The following is a 5,693-nucleotide window of genomic DNA, read 5'->3' as shown; positions in this document are numbered from 1 at the left end:
GATAGAGATGGGGGAACAGAGAGCGGGGCAGAGAGAAGCGGGTGGGAGCAAGAGGGGATAGAGAAAGGGGGGACAGAGAGAGGGGACAGAGAGAGAGGGGAAACAGAGAGAGGGGGCAGAGAGAGGGGGACACAGAGAGGGGGGGACATAAAGAGAGGGTGACACAGAGAGGCGGACAGCGACATAGGGACAGAGAGTGGTGGACAGAAAGAGGGAGACAGAGAGCAGGGGAGATAGAGGACGTCAGTGAGAGGGGGTCAGATAGAGAGGGGGACAGAGAGAGGGGGACAGAGAGAGAGTTCAGAGAGTGGGGACAGAGAGAGGGGGACAGAGAGAGGGTGACAGAGGGTGGGGGCAGAGAGTGGCAGACAGAGAAATGGCGACAGAGAGAGAGAGGGATAGAGAGCGAGTCAGAGAGACGGAGTCAGAGAGAGGGGGACAGAGGGGTACAGAATGGGGGAGAGAGGGGGAAGAGAGAGAGGGCTACAGAGAGAGGGGGACAGAGAGAGGGGGTCAGAGGGAGTGGGTATAGAGAGTGGGGGACAGAGAGAGGGTTACAGAGTGGGGGAAAGACAGGGCTTCAGAGAGAGCGGATCAGGGAGAGGGGGACAGAGAGAGAGGACAGAGAAAGAGGGACAGAGAGCGGGGGACTGAGAGGGGGCAGAGAGAGGGCGACAGAGACCGGGACACAGAATTGGGGGACAGAGAGATGGTGTGACAGAGAGTGGGGGGGGACAGAGAGAGGGGGACAGAGAGAGACGGTGACAGAGAGGGGACAGAGAGCGGGCGACAGAGATGGGGGGACGGGAGGGGACAGAGAGACGGTGACTGAGAGGGGGCAGAGAGAGGGCGACGTAGACCGGGACACAGAATTGGGGGACAGAGAGATGGGGGACAGCGAGGGGGGGGGGGACTGACAGAGGGGAACAGAGAAAGGGGGCAGAGAGAGGGGTCAGAGAGGGGTTCAGAGAGAGGGCGACAGAGAGAGGGGGACAGAGAGAGGGGGACAGAGAGGGACAGAGAGCGGGCGACAAAGATGGGGGGACGATGGGGGACAGAGAAACGGTGACTGAGAGGGGGCAGAGAGAGAGGGCGACAGAGACCAGGGCATAGAATTAGGGGACAGAGAGGGGGGGGACAGAGAGAGGGGAACAGAGAAAGGGGGCAGAGAGAGAGGGACAGAGAGGGGGCAGAGAGAGGTAGAGAGAGATGGGGGGGACAGAGAGCGGGGAACAGACTGTGAGGGCAGAGAGAGGTGGACAGAGAGTGGGCAGAGAGAGCGCCACAGAGAGAGGGGGACAGAGAGCGATGGACAGAGAGGAGGCAGAGAGAGGCGGACAGAGAGAGAGGAGGACAGAGAGACGGGGACACAGAGAGAGGTAACAGAGAGGGGGCAGAGAGAGGACGACAAAGAGAGGGAGGGACAGAGAGAGGCGGGTGGGAGAGATACGGGCAGAGAGAGGCGGGTGGGAGAGAGAGGGGGACAGAGAAAGGGGGGACAGAGAGTGGGGGACAGACAGGGGTACAGAGTGAAGGAGAGAGATGGCGAGAAAGAGGGTGACAGAAAGACGGGGTCAGAGAGAGGGGGACTGTGTGTGGGGGACTGAGAGAGGGGTACAGAGTGGGGGAGAGAGAGCGCGTCAGAGAGAGGGGATCAGACAGCGGGGGACAGAGACAGGGGAACAGAGAGAGTGGGATGGACTGAGTGGGGGACGGGGGTGCTGGGGTGGATGGAGAGGGAGTGGACAGGGAGAGGAGGGATAGAAAGGGGGGACAGAAAAGATGGGGACAGAGAGAGAGAGGGAACAGAGAGAGGAGGACAAAGAGAGGGGCACAGAGAGAGGGGGAGAGAGAGAGAGTGGGACAGAGAGGTGGGACAGAGAGAGAGGTGGGTGGGAGGGAGAGCGCAGCAGAGAGAGGGCGACTGAGAGAGGGACACAGAGAGTGAGGGAGATAGAGGGGGTCAGAGAGAGGGGGACGGAAAGAGGGGGAGGTAGACGGGGTCAGAGAGAGCGTGACAGAGAGGCGGGAGTTAGAGGGGGTTAGTCGGAGGGGAGACAGAGAGTGGGGGACAGAGAGGGGGGACAGAGAGAGTGAGGGAACATGAAAGTGGGACAGAGAGACGGGGACACAGAGAGAGATAACAGAGAGGGGGCAGAGAGAGGGTGACACAGAGAGGGAGGGGCAGAGAGAGGCGGGTAGGAGAGAAAGGGGCAGAGAGAGGCGGGTGGGAGAGAGAGGCGGGTGGGAGAGAGAGGGAGAGAGAGAAAGGGGGGACAGAGAGTGGGGACAGACAGAGGGGTACAGAGTGGGGGAGAGAGTGGGGGAGATAGAGGGTGACAGAGAGACGGGGTCAGAGAGAGGGTGACAGAGAGTGGGGGACTCAGAGAGGGGTATAGAGTGGGGGCGAAAGAGTGCGTCAGAGAGAGGGGGTAAGACAGCGGGGAACAGAGACAGGGGGACAGAGAGAGGGGGATGGACTGAGTGAGGGACGGGGGGCCTGGGGTGGATGCAGAGGGAGTGGACAGGGAGAGGAGGGATAGAGAGGGGGTCAGAAAGAGATGGGGACAGAGAGAGCTCGGGGACAGAGAGAGTGAGGGAACAGAGAGAGTGGGACAGAGAGACGGGGACAGAGAGACATGTGACAGAGAGGTGACAGAGAGTGGGCAGAGAGAGAGCGACAGACAGAGGGAGGGAGAGAGAGAGAGAGGCGGGTGGGAGAGAGAGGGGATAGAGAAAGGGGGGACAGAGAGAGGGGACAGAGAGAGAGGGGGAACAGAGAGAGAGGGGGCAGAGAGAGGGGGGACAGAGTGGGGGGGACATAGAGAGAGGGGGACAGAGAGAGAGGGGGACAGCGACATAGGGGCAGAGAGCGGTGGACAGAAAGAGGGAGACAGAGAGCTGGGGAGATAGAGGACATCAGTGAGAGGGGGTCAGAGAGAGAGGGAAACAGAGAGAGGGCAACAGAGAGAGGCGACAGGGAGAGGGGATCAGAGAGAGGGGGACAGAGAGAGAGTTCAGAGAGTGGGGACAGAGAGAGAGGGACAGAGGGTGGGGGCAGAGAGTGGCAGACAGAGAAAGGGCGACAGGGAGAGAGAGGGACAGAGAGCGAGTCAGAGAGACGGAGTCAGAGAGAGGGGGACAGAGGGGTACAGAATGGGGGAGAGAGGGGGGAGAGAGAGAGGGCTACAGAGAGAGGGGGACAGAGGGGTATAGAATGGGGAGAGAGGTGGGAGAGAGAGAGGGCTACAGAGAGAGGGGGACAGAAAGAGAGGGCAGAGAGAGGGGTGACAGAGAGAAGGGACAGAGAGAGGGGGATAGAGAGAGGGGGTCAGAGGGAGTGGGTACAGAGAGTGGCGGACTGTGAGAGGGTTACAGAGTGGGGGAAGGACAGGGCTTCAGAGAGAGCGGATCAGGGAGAGGGGGACAGAGAGAGGGGACAGAGAGAGGGGGACAGAGAGAGGGAGGGACAGAGAGAGGCGGGTGGGGTAGAGAGAGGGGCAGAGAGTGGCGGGTGGGATAGAGAGGGGGACAGAGAGAGAGTGGGTCAGAGAGAGAGGGGGACAGAGAGAGAGGGGCACAGAGAGGGGGGACAGAGAGAGTGGGACACAGAGTGAGAGAGGGGAACAGAGAGAGAGGGGGAAAGAGAGAGTGGGCAGTGAGAGAGGGGAACAGAGACAGAGGGGGACAGAGCGAGGAGGACAGAGAGAGCGGTACAAAGAGAGGGGGGCAGAGAGGGGGGACAGAAAGGGGGTACAGAGAGAGTCGGGTGGGTGGGAGAGGGGGGCTGAGAGAGAAGGCGACAGAGAGGGGGACACAGAGTGAGGGAGATAGAGGGGGCCAGAGAGAGGGGGACGAAAAGAGGGGGAGGTAGACGGGGTCAGAGAGAGCTGGACGGAGAGGGTGGAGGGAGTCAGAGGGAGGGGGGACAGAGAGTGGGGGACTGAGATAGGGGTGCAGAGAGAAGGCAACAGAGAGAAGGGGACAGAGACCGGGAGAGAGAGGGGGCCGAGAGAAGGGGACAGAGAGAGGGGCCAGAGAGAGACGGACAGAGAGAGAGGGGAACAGAGAGAGAGGGGGACAGAGAGAGGGGGGAACAGAGAGAGAGGGAAACAGAGAGGGGGGGACAGAGAGAGGGGTGAAACAGAGACGGGAGACAAAGTGGGAGGACAGAGAGAGAGGGGCCAGTAAGAGAGGGGGATAGAGAGGGGGAACAGACAGAGAGGATGACAGAGAGTGGGGGACAGACAGAAAGGGGGACAGAGAGAGAAGGGGACAGAGAGAGATGGGGACAGAGAGAGCACGGGGACAGATCGAGAGGGAACAGAGAGAGTGGGACAGAGAGACGGGGACAGAGAGATATGTGACAGAGAGGGGGCAGAGAGAGGGCGACAGAGAGAGAGGGACAGAGAGAAGCGGGTTGGAGAGAGGGGCAGAGAGAGGCGGGTGGGAGAGAGTGGTGCAGAGAGAGGCGGGTGCGAGAGAGAGGCCGATGGAGAAAGAGGACACAGAGAGAGGGGGACAGAAAGAGAGGGGGACAGAAATAGAGGGGGAGAGAGAGAGGGGGGGAGATAGAGAGTGGGACAGAGAGGGTGGGCAGAGAGAGGCGGGTGGGAGGGAGAGCGGGACAGAGAGGGGCGACAGAGAGAGGGACACAAAGAGTGAGGGAGATAGAGGGATTCAGAGAGAGGGAGACGGAAAGAGGGGGAGGTAGACGGGGTCAGAGAGAGCGTGACTGAGAGGCGAGAGATAGAGGGGGTAAGACGGAGGGGGGCAGAGAGTGGAGGACAGAGAGAGGCGTACAGAGTGGGAGAGAGAGAGGGGGGCAGAGAGAGGTGGAGAGAGAGTGGGCAGAGAGAAGGCAACAGAGAGAGGGGGACACAGAGCAGGGAGAAGGCAACAGAGAGAGGGGACAGAGAGCAGGGGAGGGGGGGCAGAGAGAGGGGGACAGAGAGAGGGGGGAACAGAGAGAGGGGACAGAGAGAGAGGGGGACAGAGAGGGGGACAGAGAGAGGGGGACATAGAGAGAGGGGGACAGAGAGAGAGGGGGACAGAGAGAGGGGGACAGAGAGACGGGGACAGCGACAGAGGGACCGAGAGTGGGGGACAGAAAGAGGGAGACAGAGAGCAGGGGAGATAGAGGACATCAGTGAGAGGGGGTCAGAGAGAGAGGGGGACAGAGAGAGGGCAACAGAGAGAGGGGGACAGAGAGAGATTAGGTCAGAGAGAGGGGGACAGACAGAGAGTTCAGAGAGTGGGGGACAGAGAGACGGGGACAGAGAGAGAGTGACAGAGGGTGGTGGCAGAGAGTGGCAGACACTGATCGGGCGAGAGAGAGAGAGAGAGGGACAGAGAGCGAGTCAGAGAGAGGCAATCAGAGAGAGATGAGGACAGAGAGAGGGGGGACAGAGAGGGAGTGAGATAGAAGGGGTCAGAGAGAGGGGGGCAGAGGGGTACAGATTGGGGGAGAGAGAGGGGAGAGATAGGGCTACAGAGAGAGGGGGACAGAGAGAGGGGAACAGAGAGATGGAGACAGAGAGATGGAGGACAGAGAGAGAGGGACAGAGAGATGGAGGACAGAGAGAGTCGGGTGGGGTAGAGAGAGGGGCAGAGATTGGCGGGTGGGAGATAGGGGGGGACAGAGAGAAGGGGGACAGAGAGAGAGGGGACAGAGAGAGAGGGGGACAGAGAGA

Source organism: Chiloscyllium punctatum, unplaced genomic scaffold (assembly GCF_047496795.1).
Source record: "Chiloscyllium punctatum isolate Juve2018m unplaced genomic scaffold, sChiPun1.3 scaffold_139, whole genome shotgun sequence".
In the NCBI taxonomy this organism is placed as follows: Eukaryota; Metazoa; Chordata; class Chondrichthyes; order Orectolobiformes; family Hemiscylliidae; genus Chiloscyllium; species Chiloscyllium punctatum.
This window is presented reverse-complemented; position numbering follows the sequence as displayed.